The sequence below is a fragment of the Lepidochelys kempii genome, chromosome 2 (genome assembly GCF_965140285.1).
Source record: "Lepidochelys kempii isolate rLepKem1 chromosome 2, rLepKem1.hap1, whole genome shotgun sequence".
NCBI classification, from domain to species: Eukaryota; Metazoa; Chordata; order Testudines; family Cheloniidae; genus Lepidochelys; species Lepidochelys kempii.
Window position 1 is genome coordinate 107,739,854 of NC_136381.1, and position 21,941 is coordinate 107,761,794.

General features: G+C 40.6%; 1 protein-coding gene across 12 annotated transcripts in view; it reads right to left on the reverse strand.

Moving 5' to 3' along the window:
* Positions 1–13,024, reverse strand: part of LOC144930211 (uncharacterized) — a 778,762-nt gene extending 765,738 nt beyond the window's left edge. For 5 of the 12 annotated variants that reach the window (XR_013635334.1, XR_013635331.1, XR_013635333.1 and 2 more), the window contains exons 1-2: positions 12,758–13,020; positions 8,686–8,988 (exon numbers count right to left, since the gene is read on the reverse strand). The gene's annotated coding sequence lies outside the window, so the exon portion shown is untranslated. Of the gene's footprint in view, positions 1–8,685; positions 8,989–11,412; positions 11,648–12,757 lie in introns of those variants that run through there. The other 7 variants (XR_013635329.1, XR_013635336.1, XM_078851600.1 and 4 more) reach the window with 4 other exon arrangements.
* Between the last annotated feature and the right edge of the window lie 8,917 nt (positions 13,025–21,941).

The window sequence follows — 21,941 nt, forward strand, 5'->3', positions numbered from 1 at the left end:
ATAGGATTATAATTTGAGTTGGCAATGCAGCTTGTTATAAAGATAGCTAGTTTAAATTTTTACTGATTTTGTTTTCATTCAAGCATTTTATACTTTTAAAAAGCCATGTGATCAATCCACAACATACAACATATGTACCGTAGCTGATGGTCACATGGTTTACATAATAATGAAATGCATATAGAAAATTTATATATTTCAGACCTTCCTAAATTTTATTCAGATGACCAAAACCAAGAGATTCTATGGTTTAAAAGCTTCCTTTTGATTTAAACAAAGTTTTTTGCTATATAATCAGATCGTCACCTAAAATAGACCAAAAATAATTCTCATACATTAGGTACATATAAAGGTGAATGACAGTATTCAGATATCAGGTTTTGATATTGCTGAAAAGAATATATGAAAGAAATGTCAGTTCATCCAGATGAATGAAGTAGTTATGGACATAATCCTTAAACATGCACAGAAGAGAAGGTTTACATTTATAACCTATAGAATGCATGGATTAGAATTAAGACTGACCATAAAATCACACATGTGATTCATGAAGCTGCAGCACACCTACATGATAGAAGCATACATTTAATTTAGAAATGAATGTATTTCATTAGTTGTTTTGTGATCTTAATGAATTTCAGTGATCAAAGTGAGATATTGAGAACATCAAGTACAGCCAAGGATAGCAAAAGCAGGAACACTCAAAATTTCCTACACATGGATCTCTCAAAGCACCTCATTTCTGACCACTATTCCCAGTTCTGAGTGCAGAACTTCTAATGAGGGGAGCTACTGTCTATATTACAGTGCCAAATTGTGTTGTCAGGGAAAATGTTAATCACCAGAAAAACAGGTCTAATTTTTTTCTTTGCAAATTTACTTTTCATCAACGAGGATATGAATTATTTATCAGGTCCCATTTTCAAACTTATGAACTTCACACACAAAAAGTGTCTCTCTTTTACTACACTATTGCAGCCTCTTTAGATTGAAGCCAAACACACAATAAGCGCTGATGTCTCAACATCCGTTAACTTGGTTATTCTGAACCCATCATCAATTTTGTTATTGGCAATATTTATGTACTGACCCATGGACTCTGATCAAAAGTAGATCAGCAAATTCTGAAAATTGCTCAGTGAATGGCCACACAAATTCTTGCCTACAGCATGTATAAATTTAGCAAATTTCATGGTGTTAAATCTACTACTTGCTTACAGTGGAAAAACTGATTATAAGCCCAACAGTGGCACATATCCAAAGTATTAAATTATTGAATTTTCTGAAGGACAAATGTTAGCATTTATCTAAAGGCCTTCTTACACTGCATAGTATTGAAAAATTAAACAGAGGAGGCTAATTTTATCCCGCGTGTAACCCCACTGAGGATAGCAGAGTTATTTCAGAAAACAATTTCATTCAGAACATGTAGTGCTAAAAAAAAAAAAAGGGAACTTTCCCTTTTTCAGAGCATTGTATGACAGCGGTTTTCTCATTCACTATATGGGGATCAATCCCACTGATCCCCAAGATAGCTATACCCCATATCATGGCCATTTAAGGACTTAATTAACTTTTCACATTTGAAGCACTCTGATGGCACAATTTTGAGACACATAATTTATTGCAAACAACAGAGTTAATTCTCTCCCCTATTCCAATATCATAGTATTCACTCAGAATCTCTCAAAATTTCACATTTAACTAAAGAAACTTGTTTAAAGTGCTCTTGTTTAAACTACATAGAAGGTGTCATTTAAATGAACCAGAGTCTATTTCATTATTTGGATATATAGATATATTTTTTTTATTTTTTTATTTTTTTTAATGTTGGTCATCCACACCCAGCTGGGAAGAACCAATTAGCTGTGGTCAGTAAATGGCTCACAATATGACTGAAGTTCGGTGGTATTTTTTTCTGTGGCTATTTTTAATATCAATAGAAGAAGGAAGGTTTTCTGGAGTGGACTCCAGCAGCTACAAGCAGAACCTAGGCCATATTTGTGGCTGTCCAGAAGAATAGAATATATGAAATTTCCTCTCCAAAAGAGAGGAAACCATTCAATAGAGATCCATTAAAGAATATTCAGGATAAGATCCCATTTGCCTGTTGTGTACTATTGACTTATCTAATCTGTTAGGAAGAGCTTTCTGCCCAGGCTGCACATGGGTAAAATGGAAACTACTATGCTCCTTGGGACAGAACCTAGGTGGCCACATACTGAGCAACTTGCTCTAGCTTTTAGTTTGCTTGATTTTGGCTTTTGGTGCCTGCTCCTTGTAAGGCTATGGAGAGAAATAGCAGGTCTTTGGTTTAGTGCACTATCATGTTTGATAGTCTTTCCAACAACTCTGATGGTGAACTCTACCAAGGACCAATAATTACAATCTTGGTTCCCTGTCTCAAGACCAGCCTACCTTGGAACCACGACAGAAGGAGTAAGCGCATCCTAGAGATTTGCCACTGGGAAGTCCATCTACAGATTTCCACCTAGCAGGATAGTAGTAAGCCCTCCTGTATATAAACTGCATGTGTCCTTGGTCTTCAACAAAGTTATAAAGCCCATACCATATTACTCAACACTTGGTGGGGAGGAAATATCAGATGCCTTTGAATCTCTGAATTTAATTTTTTTTTCTACCTATAGATAGAACAGCAAGAAGGAAAAACTTACCCAGTATCTGGACACTTCCTAAAGTGGAAATAACCCAGAAGAAAGGGAAAATCCAGGACCAGCCAATTCACTTCATACATCTGAGATGTTGAAGGAGGCTCTGAATTTTGTTATATGCCTTGTCAAAGAGAAACCCTAATTGATTTTTGAATCAAGTGGCAAAAGGAATACTGGAAAGATGGATGGAGGGAGGACCTCCATAGGGGATTTTCATCTCAGACAGTTGAATTGAGAGACCTGAATGTACAGCAGGATGTATCCTTGAGTCATTGAATGGAGCATAATGTCCTTGAGACAACAGGTTCTTCCATAAAAAGTGTTGTTTCCAGCGACATCAAGAGTACCTGTGGCCTGAACTAGAATTAATATCTTTAGGAAGTTATGTGACCCCACCTCTTAGTATCTGCATTTAAACATCCACCTGAATGATCACAGAGGTATAAATATGCCTACTTTCATATCAGCCATATCTTTTCCCCCAAAAGAAGTCCCACAAGATAACAGAAGTGCTCAGCTTTTGTAGGATGGCAAACTAGTGTCCCACCAACTAATGGGTTTGAAAACTCAAGCAAGTTCACTTAAAATTATGCAAATAGAGCTCTACCAAAAATAAGCAATTCACATACTATAAATCTACTCAGGATGGCTTATCTTTGCAGCGCTGAACATGTCAATGCTTGTCAGCCAGCATATTTTCATAAATTATTAATGCACTAACAGTAATATTGAATAGCTTCCTGTTTAGATCTCTCATAAAATACTCAGAGATAAAGTTAAAGAGAACCTCTTGGGTTCGCTTGTCCATCCTTTTGCAATCAAAGGTCAAGAAAGGTCACAAGAGATCCAATAAATCTTAGAGCTTCAGTTTTCCTGTCTGTGCACAGATACATTGGTACTATTTTTCCACACTTGGCATACCAGTTAAGCCATAAGTTTAAATATTTTTCCTACAACTTGGGGTATTTGTTTAAGTCTCTGGGTAAAATTTTACTCAAAGTTCCTAATGGACAAGTTTCTGTGGGTAAAATTTTATTCAAAGCACCTAAGGGACCAAGTCACTTTTGAAAATGGGACTCAGGAGACTAAGTAACTAGTATGAAGTGTTGTTGTAACCATGTCAGTCCCAGGATATTAGAGACACAAGAGACGTAATATCTTCTATTGGACCAACTTCTGTTAGTGAGGAAAGATAATCTTTCGAGTTTACACAGAGATAATTACAAAGATAATCTTTATTCAGCTCTGTATAAACTCAAAAGCTCGTGTCTCTCACGAACGGAAGTTGGTCCAACAAGAGATATTACTTCACCCACCTTATCTCTCTAAGTCACTGTCACTTCTGAAAATTTTACCCAAAAATCTATTTTTAAAAAATTAGATATTTTTGTATTGGCACTAGGCATTCCTCAGTGCTTCTTGATTTAATCCTTAAAATGCTAAATGAATGTTTCCTACTTAAAAAGAAAGATACAGCAAAAAAGTGTGAACACACAGCCAGTAACAGCCACAGAAGATCAACTCTTCAAGTGCCATCTTACAACCAGCATTACCTATCTATGACTGCTACAAGTGCTATACTCATGATGACTAAAGTAACATTTCAGAACAGAAAGAAATTAAGAGTTAATATTTTTTTCTTTATTTTTGCTTGATTGATAGTTTGAAATACTTTTTTGCATGTTAAATATATTACCAGTATTAACAACATCTTTTATTTGGAGACATTTAACACAACCGGAATTAGATATTCAAAAGTGTGCTTCTATCTAAATAAATATCTTTCATGACTGTAGCACTTGGCTTAGTGTCCAACACTGCATTTAGGTGTAAAGACATTTAGCAAAATTCACACTCCTGTGTCCAGTTGTTAGGTATACTAAAGCGCTGATTCATTATTTCCACACACTGGAAAATACTCATGTTTGTATCCAAAACAATAATATTCAGCACTTGCCTAGTGCTTTCCATCTACCAAGATCTTTACAAACATTACGTAATGTTGTAAAACAGACAATAAAATGAATAGAATAAGAGATTATGACATTTTGAAACATATGAAATACAATACACATAACATGTAAATGTTTACTGTAATTATATATAATTTCACCCATTTTGAAAAGTTGCATATGTGACTTTCAACAGGACCATTCTGATTTAAGGCAAATGATTGAAGTGTTTTATTTCTGTACAGTAAGTAATTACAGTATTTTCCTAGCGATCTCTACAATGTGTACAGTTATGCACATAGAATCTGCACTTGCAGTAGCATTGTAACCATATAGGGGAAAGTTTCTCCCTCTATGGCCATATCTGATTCTCTGTTAAAAGGCAGAGTTCTCAATCCCACCTAGAAACCTAAACATGTCTATGTGTTTTAATCAACGAAAGGGAAAGATACCAAGCACAATAGCATACAGCTCAGGCTTCACAGAAGGTCTGCAGCAAATTTCAAATAATGTCCGTTTAAGTACAAAAGATCAGAATAGAGTCTGCTAGTGGGTTGGAAACACCATCCAGTTATATAAAAATAAATACAACTGAGATGAAAAATAGAGCAAGATGAAAACAAATGTATTCCAATAACTATTCACGTCCATCCTGACCTATATACTTAGCATTTTAAAGCAAGTGCCTTGCATGCTGGTGCCTAAGCTTTGCTTCTGCAATCTGCTGCCCCTCAATATTTCTGAGTCAGAGCTCTAATATACAGGTATTACTTTAAAAAAAAACAAAAAACAAAACAAACAAAAACATGGTTACATAATTCACATACAGTAATTCTTCCGTTCTAACGTTGTTCAGCATTTACTGGACCACAAACCATTCTCTTTTCATGAAGTCAATATAATTTTTTCACAAAGATTAAGGCCCGATATTTATACTGATCCTATAAAATTCTAATAATTCAGTTTAAGAATGCTAGATATATTGACAAACCAGTGAAGTGATACAGAATGGAAGAAGAAAATACTGTATTTTTAGCTATAATTATGAACTATAACGGATGTCAATATGAATCAGCACTGAGCAAAATAAGACATAAAAACAATGGATTGATGCCTTTTCTTTAGCTCCAAAGGTAAATGTAAAAATCTGTACAATTAGAGACAATAAACCAGACTACATTCTGTGCATCTGCATGCAGAGGAGCCCTTCCATACATCTTTCTCACCACTTTCCCAGTGTAAAATATGGGGTCAACCACTTCAGAGGCACTATCTGCCCTATATACCCAGTCTCTGGGCTACTAAAGACCCCTCCTTGAGGCCAGGAATCTCAATCTCAAAGTTGCATTAAGTTGCCCTCATAGTCTAAACATGGAAACTCTCACTGTTCCCCAAATGCTATGTTGGGGGCAGCTGCCAGTGAAGGAAGCTCAGGCAACATTGGTCCACTGGAGCTGTTCTGCTGAAAATGAGAAAGGCCCCACAGAGCTAACACAAGGTACAGGGCCCTGTGACAAATAGTCAGTGAGAATTTGTGCAGATCTCGGGTTCTTTCTTCTAAAAGAACTGGAGAACTCATTCTTTTGTGGGGAAGGGAGGATGACTCAAGGAGGAAGTGAAATGAAGGGGGAGGGGGCAGGACCTCACTGAATTTTCCTTTCTGCAGGGCCCCAACCTGCAGGTTTTTCCTATAGGAGAGGGCAATCTCTCCCCTCCTCTGCATAACCGCTATTCACCTTAACATCCAACTGCACCATACCTTTAAGTACCTATGAGACAGAAGTTACAACAATCCCCGTTTCTTCCTTCCTTTCTTCCCAGTGATCACTATTACAATTTAACCATCCATGACAGACTGTGAAAGCACTTTGCATCCCTTTTATATTCTCTTCTCTAACTTCCACTTCTAACTGTTGCTTTTTGTCATTTCCATGGTCATTTTCACGTCAATAAGAAATAAAAAGAATGTGGAAAAAGAGCATTTCTTACAAACAAAGCTTGTGGGGTCAAAAGTTCTTCTTATGATGTCACTGAATAATGAGAACAGGTTGAATAATGAGAACTGAGGTGGATCGGAAGACAACTTTATAGCATAAGGTTTTCTCCCTGACTTTGGTCAGTTGTAATGTGAGACCTTATTTCACTTAATAAAGTAACTCAAAAGCATTCTCTAACCATTGTATTTTTCCTTCTCTCTCTTTGAATCCTGCTTTTCATTTTTCCTGAAAGTGGTCCAAAGTAATATGAAATAACAAATTGTATTTTTTATCCTTAAATCTTATTTCAGTCCCTGAGATATTAATGATAGAAATGTAATGCAAATGCAAATCAAAGTATTACAAGAAAAACATACAGTAATTTGTTTTGTATGTCCTGAAAACCATGACAGCAAGAAACTTCAATAACACCAAAGACTCAAATAATTGTAAAGCACAGTAGTCATCTCTTCTTAAAGATTTATATAAATTTTTGCTCCAGTTATCAAATTTTGATCAAATTAACAGATTTCAAATAGATGTAAAAAATAAATCACATTTTCCATTTATTAGAAAAAATAGTAAAAGGCAAAGAGCTGTAAATTGGTAAGAGGTAAGCAACTGATGAGGAAGAGAACTTATCTTCACTGAAAACAAGTTTTTTTGAAAATTTTATAACTTAACGACTGAGCTTTTGCTGTGAGTTGATGCTAAATGGCAAAATTTCATGCAGCACAGATCTTTTTACGAACAGCCCAGTACTTTCTTTGTGGTGAATCTTGAAAACAAAAACTTCCATACTGCTGATTTAAAGTGTCCCAAGTTCCAGAAGAAATGTCCACAAAACAAATTTTAAGGGTACAAATCTAGGCATTCAGTACTAAGGGCATTCAGTACTTTGCAAGATCATAGCCTCAGTAAGCAACAGAAATAAAAAAGTACATCCTCATTACTTTACAAAAATAACCCATCAGGTGCAGGTAACTATACACAAAACAAGCACGAAGACAATCAGTCTCTCTTTACAGCTGGAAAGGATAAAAAGTGATTATTTGTTCAGATTTCTAATTTTGCTCTAAACTAGGCCAACCAGCTCAGGACTTTTCTTGAGATGATGTACACTTGTCTACCCTACATCTTGTATAGGCCAGAGGAGGGAAAGGATACGTCTAAAACAACCATTTTAATATTGTTCATACTATGTTGTAAAGACATTCCATACAAAACTAGTATCAAACTGATATCAAGTCTTTTTTGCACTGAAAACTCATGATTCTCTTTCCAAACTTCATAATTAACTTAGAGACACCATAGAGTTCCCAAACTATATTATTAACATCTTAGATTCATGATGTTATTCCATGTTTAATAGTTTACTTTTTCTCCATAAACCTTAGTTTTTGCTTGTCTCTCAGTTTGAGCGACGAAAAGAGAATGAGGTCAGGTTCAACTGTCCAGATTCATCAACTCCCACAATGCTGTAAGATCTGAATTGCAAATAAATACGGTAGAACAAGAATGTTTAAATCCAAACTAAAAAAAACAAAAAAAAAACTTTTCATTTTACTTTCGTTAATGAAAAATTTTACTGATCCTAACTTCTGTAAAAATGTTTGCTTTGAGGGTGGTAATTTTTATTTATGTATTTTAAAGAGAACGCACTTATTTTAGACTGAATTCAATGCAGGATTGCCCCTTTAAATGGCAATTCTGTTACATTTCCTACAGTCATGATATGTTTAAACTGTTTTTAATCTTTCTTTTCTTAAAAGTTAGTGGCTTGATTTTAGAGATTCCCAGCACTTCTAATTCCCACTGATTTCAAAGGGATTTGTGGGTATTCAATACCTCTGAAAAAAATCAGGCCATAAATAGTGTATTAACTTACTGTATTCTGTCTAAATTTAAGAAATGTATGTTACATGCAAAATTAGAGAGACATTCCTCTGTTACACCACATAATGCTATTGATAGCTATAAAAGAAAATGGAAAGAACAAATACAAGTTTGTCTACAATGAAAACATATTATTTAATCTTTCAATGGATAAAAATATGTTTTGCAATGATTAGAGAACATACCTACCTTATTTTAATTGTAGAATATCATTGTCACAAAGCGATCTCCTCCAGACCATTTTCAACAGTACCTTCCATATTTTCTGATTTCTTCAAGAGCCACTACCACCAGTTTTATCAGTTTATTAATAGATGTATAAATCCAAATGATGATGTTTGATGTCTTTAGCCATTCAGTGTTTGTACTCTGTTAATCCCCACTAAAGTATCCACAGCCGTATTCCACCATTTGAAGAGCAAATGCAATATGGCACCTATTCCTGGAAGATGTTTTGGCAGCCATCATGCTTCTCTGACAATCACACTTTACCTATTCAGATAAAATTAATGAGTGATTGTTAGTTCTAAACACGAGCAATAATACTATATAGTAATTCTGATATATAGAACCATTCCTGGCTCAAGTATAAATATCAAAGTTACAATCTAGCATTTGAATAACTTCAGCTGTTTTATTTAATAGACGATTTGTTCATATTCTAAATTTAAATTTGGTGATTGCTTAAACTTGGAAAACTTCATCATGTTGGAATACTACAAAAGAATCCAGTTGGATATTATTATTTAGTACTTTCAATACCCTGTGAAACAGGCATGGGTATTTCTTTACACAATGAATACTCTTACATCTTAGAAAACCCTAAAGCATTAAGGGGAAAAGTGACTAGAGGATCTTCAAAAGGCCTCAGAAATATTTCAAAAGCCTGAAGTTAGAAAGATATGGGAAGTAAGAAAGTATCCGGGAGACGGTGACAAGTAAGGGAGTGCACATGCTCAGACACTGGGGTGGGGCAGAGCAGAACCGAAAGCCTTGTCCACAGTAGCCTTCCCCCCAGCTAAGATTTCCTAGTATTGCATCTCCACCAGCGGGAGTGCTAGTATAGACAAGGTGCTAGCAATATTTCAAACGTTGCTGCTGAGACCTGGCCCTGCACAGAACAGATGACAAAGCAATTTAAAGCAGCAGCTTGTCTACACTAGTGTTCCCACTGCTCCTGCCTCTGGTGTGGCTCCTTCAGTGGTAGCAGCAATGGGAAATTTTAGGGGGGAGGGAAATGATGGTGCAGACAAGGGTTGTGTGTGTTGATGGGGGTGGGCGTTAAGGGAACCTGTTTTTGTGCTGCCAGGGTTGGGGTGGGAAGGAAGTTGAGAGGAGAACAAACTTCTACATAGCAGAGGGAGGATGAGAAATAGAGAAACCCTTTGTGTAGAGGATGAGGCATGCCTATAGGGAGGAGGATGGGAGACTGCACCAGTGCAGGGGAGAGGAGGCTTGGTGGGGGGAAGTGTGTGTGTGGGGGGGATTTTGTGTAATGAGTCCTGTGTATGTAAAGGGGGAGCCTACATCCCTGTGAGAGTGAAAGAGAAAGTTATTTGGAGGGTGAGGGGAAGAGTAGGGAAGGAGCCTGCACCTTTGAGCGGGTGTGTGTGCCCATGTGCATGGTTTGGGAGAGGGGAGAGACCCTAGCATGTGAGAGGAGAGAGGAGAATGTGTGACCATAGTTGGAGACTGGAAAAGTACAGGGACATTTGTGGCAATGGGAAATAAAAAGGAGAAGAACAGAGAGGTAGTGGGGGTGGAGAGAGAGATGCCCAGAGGAGGAAGAGAACACCACAGGGGGGAAAAAAGGGGGAAGGTGGCAGAGTGGGATGAAGGGAAGAGAACGAGCAGTTATTACACAATGTAGAAAAAGTGAGGGGAAATGGAAAAAACAATAGCTAAGATGTACACACCAAAAAAAGGGAAGGAAGTGAAAAGAAGAAATACAAGGAAGACAGTATCCGATGAAGTGAGCCATAGCTCACGAAAGCTTATGCTCAAATAAATGTGTTAGTCTCTAAGGTGCCACAAGTACTCCTTTTCTTTTTGCGAACACAGACTAACACAGCTGCTACTCTGAAAAAAGGAAGACAGTATAAGTTTTCCAAAGTTGGAGTATTTAATAGAAAGCAGAAATGCTAAAACACTACAATAAATAACCAATTAAGGTTTGGTTTTCTGTTTTGTTTTAAGGCCATTGGTTAAAAAAATACTGTGGAGGTGAAGGGAGTTTCACTTGGGACCAGCCTGGTCTGTCCATCCTAAATTCACCATCGTAAATTGAACAAAATTCTCCTTCCTAGTCTCTACTCCGTTCCCCAGACTGGTTGTATGTGGTTGCACCTATGCCCTCCTGCACACCTTACTCTACCTGTCCCCTATCCTCGCCGTATTTGCAGTGTCCAAATACCGGGCACTTCCCAGCATCTTACCCACAGTTCCACAAATTTACTACACATCCCCCACCCTCCCGTTACTGGGCTCTCCCCCTACCACTAAAACACCCCTCGTCACCCCCCACCCCGCCAGATTTTGCTGCCAGCATTTCTGAACATTTTTTGTTCCGATTATTCCCCTAATCCTGGGAAGTTTTCCTGTTCGGATCCTTCCTCCTCCCAGGAAAAAGTACACCCAGACTCTTAAAGTTCTCTATAGCCTAAAGAAAGCCTGCACGGGACCAGGACCGACTAGCGTCCACCAATCTATTGTACGTAAGTAAATACGGAATAGCTGCGTTGCCGTCATAAAACAATACTTCCATGTGCTGTTACATAAGTACAAAGAAAGAAAAAAGATTCCTCTAGCCTGTGATTTCCCTCTAGAGCACCCGTACTTCACACTTTCAATTCACTCTGAAGCCTGTAACAGGGGGAGGGGAGAAAAGAGCAAATAAACCCTAGGACAAAAACTCACCTTCTCCCTTCTTTAAACTCTGAAAACGAAATCGAGGGAATTCCTTATGAGGCCACGGTGGGGCCGTTTGTTTTGTAAGTAATGAGAAAGCTTGGAGGAAGTTGGGCAATTCTCTCTGGATAAAGTTCCCGAAGATTAGATAACCCAGAAGAGGAGAGAGATGGAGAGTTCATCCGAGTTTCTCCTTTTGTTCAAGTTCCCTGAGCAGACAAAGAGCAGGCAAGCGGCAGCAGGTTCCTCTCTGCCTCTCCCCCCTTTCCCTCCCCCAGCCCAGTCCTTGCGTATCCAAAGGAGCAACTCAGGTCCAACACTGCCCTTCCCCTCTTCTTCTTCCTCCATTCAATTAACACTGCAAATGTTAGTCCTCCCCATCTCTAGCAGGCTCCCAAATCCAAACTTCCTGCTAACTGAGCCTCCCAGAAAAACAATTTCAATGGGGGGGGGGGGGGAGAGAGAGAGACAGGGAGAGAAACATCTCTCAAATCATTATTTCCGGTAGATGCACCTCTTTGTTTGTATTCCCTTGACAATCACTGAGAACAATCCCCTTGGTATCTGGTTTCGGTCAGTTTGGTCTTCTACAGTCTGAAGGACAAATGTAGATTAAAGGAAAATATAAAAACGAGAGAAGAAAGGGTCCATTTACAGGCACACACGCACACACACGAGTGGATTTGGCAAGACTTTGTCCTTTCACTTGTGGAGACATCCAGCCTTCAGAACAAAAGCTTAATCCCGGCCACGAGACCACCAACAAAAGATATTTCCAGCCTTTGGCATCTCTACCTGTTGCGCAAACCACAGAGATGGTGCCAGCAGCATCCCCTGGCAAACCAAAAAAAAAAAAAGTGCAAAAACCACACTGCCCCTTCACCTGTCCCCCAGCCACCAGACCATCTACCCAGCCCCTCTCCAAACAAAACCAGAAGAGGAGGAAAAGGTAACAACAGACAAGAGCCCCAAACCTAATCTGCAGCCAGGAAGACGGGGGATTTCCAGAAGCCCTGCCCGGGGCCCATCCCATTCATTATCTGCACAAATAAATCACACCGCCCTGAGAGCTTGAACCCCTTTCACTTGCTCCTTGATGCCGACGATTTAGCCAGGAAAATTAGACAGCCCCTTCCACCCCAAGGAAAAGAAAGGCCATTTCTGGCTCTAGGACCCGCTCTCGCTCTCTCCATTTCATCTGCGATGGAGCAGATAGTCGCCATGGGCAGCAACCTTGTGCGCTAACTTTCTGTTTAAGTTTCACTGTCCTGGGAAGGAACCCGGGTGGAGTGGGATGGACGGCGTCTTAGTTGCGCAACAGGACAAAAGAAAAGCAGAGTAAATCGCAACTCACCTTGGTGTGATACACCTTCCGCTTTCCTCCTCCTCCTCCAAGCGCCTGGCTCCTTTGGGTGGAGGGAGGTGTTTGACGGGAAAGGCTAATCGCTGTCGATCGTTCCTGACCTGTATGTGTCTGGCTCAGCCACCCTCTCCAAAGGTCCCCCCCCCCACCCCCAGCAGAACAAAGGCGCTCTCCTCGCTTTGTGTGTAACTTTCTCATGCCGCCCACCCCGCTTCGCAACTTTCCAGCCCAATTCAGACGGAGTGCCGGGGGAGGGGGGGGACGACAGAGAGAGAGAGAGAGAGAGAGATCAAAGCAGTCCTGAGCTGCAACCCCTGCACCCCCTCGCTAACCAGCAGTGACGCACTCCCACCCCCAGAAAGTGAACCTCGCTGTGACTCACATCAGAGAAGGGGCTAGAAGTTGCAGGAACCAGCCCTACGCCTAGGCGAGGTGCTGCGGACTCCCCTGCACGGGGTGTGTGTGTGTGTGTGTGTGTGTGTGCGTGTGTGTGTGCGCGCGCGTTTTTGTTTTGGAGGAGGAGGGTGACAGAGGGGAGGGAGCGGGGAGAGGAGTCATTAGCCCGGTGGGAAGAAGCGGCGGCGGCGGCGGCGGCTCCGGGTCCCTTTGTGTGCACGTGCGAGAGGAGAGGCTCTGGCCGCGCCTTGTTGTTGAGCTCTGGGATCCCGCCCTCCAGTCCCCACCGCGGGCACGGCCCAGCCACCAGCAAGGGAAGCGGCCACCCCGAGCCGAAAACGGCAGCGCTGGGCTCGCCCTCCCACGCAGAGCTTCGCTTTTAGCAGGACCCCCCCCCCCCCAACACACACACCCCACCCCTGCGGCCAGGACCTCGAGACATTCGGTTTTGAATTACTACTGGCGGTGTCCAAAATACTTGATGGGGCTGCAGGTAGGAGCCCCCCCACACACACACCAGCTCCCCGCGCCCCGCCCCGTGCTGCCGCCTCCCCATCCCCGGGCCCACAGGAGAGACCGTTGTTCAAAGTTACCTGAAACAGAGAGGGGGAGTCAAAGAGAAGGTGGAGGGGGAAAGCCTTTCCCCCCCCCACACACACACGCACTCTTAAGGGGCAGGGGAGAGAAAAAACAATATCCCTCTGTGACCCTTTAGGAGCTAATATTTATTTCCAAGACCCTGTGTGGTCTTATTGTCCTTACCCACCAATATCCTCTATTGTTTGTCTGTCTCTCCCTGCCTCCCACCCACCAATTCACCCCCACTCAACTCTGCCAGCCCAGAACCCATATAAGTTCCTTTGGCTCCCTTCAGTCCATCCCCCTACCCCCACCTCTTTCCATCTGAACCCCACATCCTAGGCTCACATCTATCCACTGCTACCTGAACCTACCAGGCTCAGACTTCCTTCCCCTCCATCAGCTCAAAACCATTCCCCTCCTTCTAGGATCCATCGTCCTCCTCACCCCAAAAAATCCTTCCTATCCAGCCTGCGCACAGCTCTGAACCCTTCTCTTCTGAAATGGTCCTCCACCCTGGCTCAGAACCTCTCCTGTTTCAACTAGATCCTGCTCACACCCATTCCTGGGGCCTGCCGCCTGCTGTAGGCATTTTGCTGCCTTAGATAAACTACACTGTGTGTGCTGCCCCCTCTATTTTATCCCATCCTATATTTTACGTTTTATTGCTGCTCAGTCTAACATTCTGGCATTAAAGCAGTTTTATATTAAGTACCCACCAGATCTGTGTTGTGTTAAGTCTGCTCTTTCTTTCCTTTCTGTCATTCCTTCCTCCCACCACACACATCATTTTTGGTGTAAATTTTCTATCATTTTTGGTTTCCCTCCAACTTATTCTCCTGTAGTGTATAATAATTGTTTCCTCTTTTCCTCACTTTCTTACCATCCCACTTCTTCCTCTTTTTCTAATTCTGGGTTTTGTTCTCTCATCATCTCCCCCTTCATCCTTCTCTGATTTATTTTCTCCCCATCCACATCCTCATTCTCCCCCCCACCCCTTCTATTTTTAACTTATGCCATCAATACAGCCCTACTTTCTCCCTACCTGTCACATATACACTCCTCCTCATGCACACTGCTGCCTTGATCACACTTATAAGTTCTCTCTTATACCAGTTCCATAACCCAGTAGAATATATTGACTGGAATCCTGTGGTGAGAATAGGCAGAAATAATAGACCTCTTTTAAGGTAGGTCCTTATCCTTCCAGCATGTCATTCTGTTCTGGGAAAAGGCCAACAGCCACATTTTCAAAAGTAAGCACTGATTTCAGATTCTTCAGTTTTTAGGTACCTGATCCAAAACACCCTGAGGGTGATTTTTAAACATGTGGAACACCTGCAGCCCCAGTTGTTTTCAATGTATGCCCAAAGAGAGGCACTAACTGTGACTTACCCCCATTCCCTGGGGTCTGGGTTAGCAGTATCACCTATGCCCCCCTTCCTCTCCACTACAGATATGGGAGTAATAACACTAAAATGAGTAGGAAGGCAAAAGAAGAAGTGCATTTTTGAGGAGAAATGGAGGTAAGGGAGGTTATGTAGTAAATTTGTTTATATTTTTGCCAACCTAGGCAACCACTCTACAACACTATAAGGTTCAGAAACCTTGTCTAGCGCTCACCTTACCTCCTACTTCAAAACATCTCCCCAGCTCAGAAACTCCTCTTTCCCATTACTGGTGGTGCTGGAAGAGCAGAGGCAGTAGAAAGAAACTCTGCAGAGAACATGTGGGACCCATACTCTCTCTCTCTGATATAATCTGAATTAGTAGCTGGAATCCCAGCTCCGCACCTGCTCCCTATGCTGACTGCAACCTCGACTGAAGCTGCAACAATCCCACCAACAGTTTCCTAGCAGTAGCCAGATGTATTGTGGCCGCAAGGAATCTTGCAGTGCCCACAAATGGTACAGTAGCCACCCTATAGATAATTTCCATGTTTTACAAATCCCTAACAAAAAACTGTTCCTGTCATGGGTGGACTTCAATTTGAGAGACATATGCTGTATGTCTCATTCAGATAGTAGTTAATCAGAGTTTCCAAAAATTATAGATGATAATTTTCTAACACAAAAAGTATTGCATCCAACACAGGGTAACTATTTTGGAACCATTGTGATAGATACAGATTAATTAATCATTGGCCTGGAAGTTGATGGTTGCATAGGGACCAGTGATCATGACCTGGTTACATTTAATAAGAGAAAACAAAAGATAGACTCAACCAGATTTTACTTATAAATATACACACATACAGACTTAGTGCTTCAAAAAGGCTATGGCCAATATCCTAAAAGGTATTTAGGTGCTTACCTCCTTTGAGGGTCTGGGCCTAATTTCCCAAAGCTGAGGAAAATTATGAATTAAACTGATGGTGAGGAAAAAATTAGGCAGAAAAATATGAATGAAAATTGGGGGTTAAGCGTTTATTAGATGGCTAAAAAGCCATAATTCACAATCAAGAAAGATGACAACTTTGGCTAAAGTCCCGGTTCAAGTGGCAAAATGAAGGCAGCAATTGGGGGTTGAGGGGGAGCAACATATAACAAGTGGAGAAAGAGGGAAATAGGTAGAAATAGATATACGCTGGAAGTTATGAAGTACAGAAAATTGAAAAGGGAAGTGAAAGACTGCTGGGAAAAATACAGGCTAAGGATAATGAGGTGTTTTTAAAGTATATTAGAAACAAAAGAAATCCTAGCAATTGTATTTGTCTATTACTAGATGGAGATGGTAAAATTGTCTATGATGCAGAAAAGGCAAAAATATTTAATAAATACTTCTGTTCTGTATTTGGAAGGAAGTAGGATGATGGTGTCACATTATACGAGGCTTGTGAAGTACTTTTCAATCCGCTAGTAACTGAGGAGGATGTTAGGATGTTACGAGAGATAAACATTTTTAAATTACCAGGCCCAGATAACCTATACCCAAGAATCCTAAAAGAGGTGGCTGAGGAGCTCTCTGACCCACTGGTGTTAATTTTAATAAATCTTGGAATAGAAGGAAATTCTGGAAGACTAGAATAGCGGTGACGATGTGCCAATATTCAAAAAGGGAAAGCATGGTGATCCAGGTAACAATGGACCAGTTATACTGACGACAGTCTCAGTCAAAATAACAGAAAACCTGATATGGGATTCAACTGATAAAGAATTAAAGGATAGGAATATAATCAATTACAAAGCCTGGTTACCAAGAAATGCCACTATGTGATCAGTGATAATATGATTGCCAAAAGTATTCGTGGCACAATAAATTCACCAATTTTGGTCATAGATTGAACATCCAGCCTGTCTGTATTAAGGACGTAACTAGAGATCAGTCTCAATCTGGGTGACATTCAGTCAGCAAGGAAGCTATGTCTCTCAGGCATATGCCTTGATGATAATGATAATGTTGAATATAATTAACACCAGTCAACATGGTTTTATAGATAATAGGTATTGTCTAACAAACCTAATTTTGTTCTTTGCTGAGATTATTGTTACCTTTATCAACCAAACATGTATAGATGTAATAACTTTTGTAAAGCATTTGACTTAATAGCACTTGACATTCTGATTTTTAAAAAATAGCACTATGCGATATCAATGGAATACATGTTAAATGGATTAAGAACTGGCAGATGCCAAACAGCAGTTGTCAATGGGGAATCATCATAGAATGGGAGGTTTCTAGTGCGCTTCCACTGAGATTGATACTAGACCAGACATGAAACATTTTTATCAGTGATCTGGATGTAAATATACAATCACCGCTGATAAAATTTACAGATGACAAAAAGATTGGTTGAGTGGTAAATATTTATGAGGACATGGCAGTCACATAGAATGATAAAGATTGGTTGGTAACCTGGGACCATTAAAACGTGTTTTAATACAGAAATGCAAAGTTACACATCTAGGAGAAAAGAATGCAGGCCATACCTACAGAATGGGTGAGTGTATCTGAAAATGAATTAGGTGCCACAGTGGACAAGCAACTGAACATGATCTCCCAGTAGGATGCTGTGGCAAAAAGGACTAACACAATCCATGAATCAACAGAGGAGTAATAAGTAGGAGTAGGGTTGGGATTTTATTTCTGTATGTGGCACTGATGAGACCAATAATAGAATACTGCATACAGCTCCACTGTTCACATTTTTAAAAGGATCCAGAAGAATTGGAGAGAGTGCAGAAAAGATCCACCAAAATGATTCCAGGACTGGAGAAAGTGCCTTACAGCAAGAGACTTAAAGAGCTCAATCTGTTTACCTTATCAAAAAGAAGATTAAGATGTGATTTCATTACAGTGTATAAGTATCTTCACAGGGAGAAAATACTGAAGTGCTCTTTCATCTTGGGGAGAAAACCATAACAAGAACCAATAACTGGAAGGTGAAGCCAAACAAATTCAAATTAGAAATTAGGCACATATTTGGAGCAATGAGGATAATTAGCCTTGGAACAATTTACCAAGGGATGTGGTAGATTCTCCACCTCTTGATATTTTCCAATCAGTACTTTGTGGAAGATATGTTTTAGTCAAATGCAAGTTATTGGGCTCAGTTCAGGTGTAACTGGGTGAAATTTAATGGCCTGTGATATACAGGAGGTCAGACTAGACAGTCTAATGGTCCCTTCTGACCTTCAACTCTATCAATGTATGAATATATATTTGCAAAACGTAAGGTCTCCTGCTGCTGCCATGTTTCACTGAAACATAAAACCTCTTTGCCAACTCCCCAATACGTACACTCCATCTTACTGTCCCGGATCTTCATGTCTTCCTTTTCCACCTCATATTCTCACTTGATTAACTCTCATCCAGTATTTAAGGGGTGCTTTCTTTCTCTTTTCCTGTATATTTGGAACTTGATTTCATAGTTGCTGTAAGAGGGGTCTGAATAGAACTTTATCCTCCACTTTCAAATACAACCATTTTCCAACGACAGTCATAGGTGGTTTGGAGGAAGTTGCAATACAAAAGAAGTTGCTCACACAGTGCCAACAATGAAAAATTTTCAGATGATGTAGACCTGTCATCTCTGAGCTCCTAAATAATGGGGACAGTTGGGCTGCACTCAGCTACATTTATTTTCTTTGATTTAGTATTTAGAATCCTTCATCATCTACTGTACAAAGAAGTTATTGTTTAAGTCTTTTAGCCTTGCGGCTGCTCTAACTCATATTCTGCTTTCCAGGGCCCTTATGGGACCTGGGAAGCAGAGAACAACTGCAGTGCAGTGCGCTGTAGCCAGAGATACATAAATTTTAATGCCAGAAAGGACCATTAGATCACCTAGTCTGATCTCTAGTATAACACAGGCCATAGAATTTTATCAATTTATTCCTGTATTGGGCCCAATAGCTTATGCTTGTCCAAAACATATCTTCCAGGAATACATCCAGTCTAGATCAGAAGTCATCTTGGACTCCCTTGGAAGTTTGTTCCAATGACTCATCACCCTCACTGTTAAAAATTTGTACCTTATTTCTAGTTTGAATTTGTCTGTCTTAACTTCCAATCACTAGTTTATATTGTACCTTTGTCTGATAAATTAGATTTACCTGCACTTGGCTCACCTCCAAAGCACCCTCTATAACCAGGAGTTGGGATCAGGGCTTGTGTATAGCCTTCATGCCAGTTCTGCACTGGCCAGAAAAACTCATGGACTCCTAGACTTTAAGACCAGAAGGGATCATCGTGATCATCTAGTCTGACCTCCTGTACATGGCAGATCACAGAACCTCACTCACCCCTCCTGTAATAGACTGATAACCTCTGGCTGAGGTACTGAAGTCCTGAAATCATGATTTAAAGACTTCAAGTTACAGAGAATATATCATTTACATTAGTTTAAACCTGCAAGTGAGCAAAGCCCAATCCTGCAGGGGAAGGCAAAAAAAAAAAAACCCAGGATCTCAGGCTCTGCCCATCTGACCTATGGGAAAATTCCTTCCCGACCCCAAATATGGCGGTCAGTTGGACCCTGAGCATTTTGGCAAGATCCAAGAGCCAGACACCAGGAAATAATTCTCTGAAGTAACTCAGAGCCCTTCCCATCTAATGCCCCATCACTGGTCATTGGGGATATTTGCTACTAATAATTGCAGAGCAGCTACATGCTATTGTAGGCCGTCTCATCATGCCATCCCCTCCATAAACTTACTTAGTTCAGTCTTGCAGACAGTTGGTTTCTTCCCCCCTTGCCCCCTGCACAAATTCCCCTTGGAAGGCAGTTCCAGAGCTAATGGTTAGAAACCTTTGTCTAATTTCAAGCCTAAACTTGTTGATGGCCAGTTTATATCCATTTGTTCTTGTGTCCACATTGGTGCTGAACTTAAATAATTCCTCTCCCTCCCTGGTATTTATCCCTGTGATGTATTTATAGAGCACAATCATATCTCACCTCAGTCTTTGGTTAGGTGAAACAAGCTGAGCTCTTTGAGTCTCCTCTCATAAGGTAGGTTTTCCATTCCTCTGATAATCTTAATAGCCCTTCTCTGCACCTGTTCCAGTTTGAATCCGTCTTTCTTAAACATGGGAGACCAGAATTGCACACAGTATTCCAGATGACATCTCACCCGTGCCTTGTATAATGGTACTAACACTTTCCTGTCTGTACCTCAACTGATGCATCCTAGGATCACATTAACCTTTTTCACAGCTGCATCACTATTGGCGGTTCATAGTCATCCTGTGATCAACCAACAAACCCAGGTCTTTCTCCTCCTCTGTCACTACCAACTGGTAAATCCCCAGCTTATACCAAAAATTCTTGTTGTTAGTCCCTAAGTGCATGACCTTGAACTTTCCCATTAAATTTCATCCCATTTCTATTATTCCAGTTTTCAAGGTCATCCAGATCTTCTTGTATGATACTCCAATCCTCCTCCATATTGGAAATACCTCCCAACTTTGTGCCATCTGCAAATTTTATTATCACAATCCCATTTCTTGTGCAAGGTCATTAATAAAAATGTTAAGTAAGATTGGTCCCAAAGCCAGTCCCTTAGGAACTGCACTAGTAACCTCCCTCCAGCTTCACAGTTCACCTTTCAGTATTACCTGTTGTAGTCTCCCTTTTAACCAGTTCATTATTGACTTTTCAATTCTCATATTAATCCCCATCTTCTCCAGTTTAATAATTTCACATGTGGAACTGTATCAAATGCAGGTATTTTAGATCTACTGCATTTCCTTTGTCTAAAATATCAATTATCTTCTTAAAGAAAGAGATCAGTTTAGTTTAGCACGATCTCCCTTTTGTAAAACCATGTTATATTTTATCCCAGTTACCATTTCCCTCTATGTCTTTAACTATTTTCTCTTTCAGAATTTGTTCTAAGACCTTGCATACAATGGAGGTTAAACTAACAGGACTATAATTTCCTGGATCACTTTTTCCTTTTCTTAAAAACAGGTACTATATTTGCAATCCTTCACTCATAGGGTGTGGCCCCAAAATTTACAAATTTATTAAAAATCCTTGCTATTGGGGTTGCAATTATATGTGCCAATTCCTTTAATGTTCTTGGATGGAGATTATCTGGGCCCCCCATTTAATCCAAGTAAGATGTTTGAATTTGACTTCCACCTCGGATGTGGTAATTTCTGTTTCCATATCCTCATTTCCATTAGCCACCCTGTCACTACCCCTAAGTACCTCATTACCCTTATTAAAAACTGAGGCAAAGTATTTGTTTAGGTGTTGGGCCAGGCCTAGATTATCTTTAATCTCCACCCATCATCAGTGTTTAGTGGTTCCACTTCTTTCCTTGTTTCCTTTTCATTTATATGGCTATAGAACATTTTACTATTAGTTTTAATTTCCCTTGCAAGGTCCAACTCTGTTTGGCTTTTGGCAGAGGCGGATTTACAGTAAAACACAGGGTGCCCTGGCACTGCCCCCGCCCCCCAACAACAGGGGGACCCCGGGTCAGGCAGCTGCGGGGGCAGAAGCTTGGTCCTGCCAGCTGCTAGGGCTCCTGCTGCAGGCTCCACACCCACCAGCAGCCAAGCTCCCCCATCCCCCACCTGTTCCCTGCCTCCTCCCTCAAATGTGCCACATTCCTCCCCCTCCCTCCCAGCACTTTCCCCACCGCCAAACAGCTGTTTGCCAGTGCTCAAGTCACTCTGGGAGGGAGGGGAAGGAGTGGGGCCACAGCATACTTGGGGAAGGAGGTGGAGAAGCGGGGGTGCCTTGGGAAAG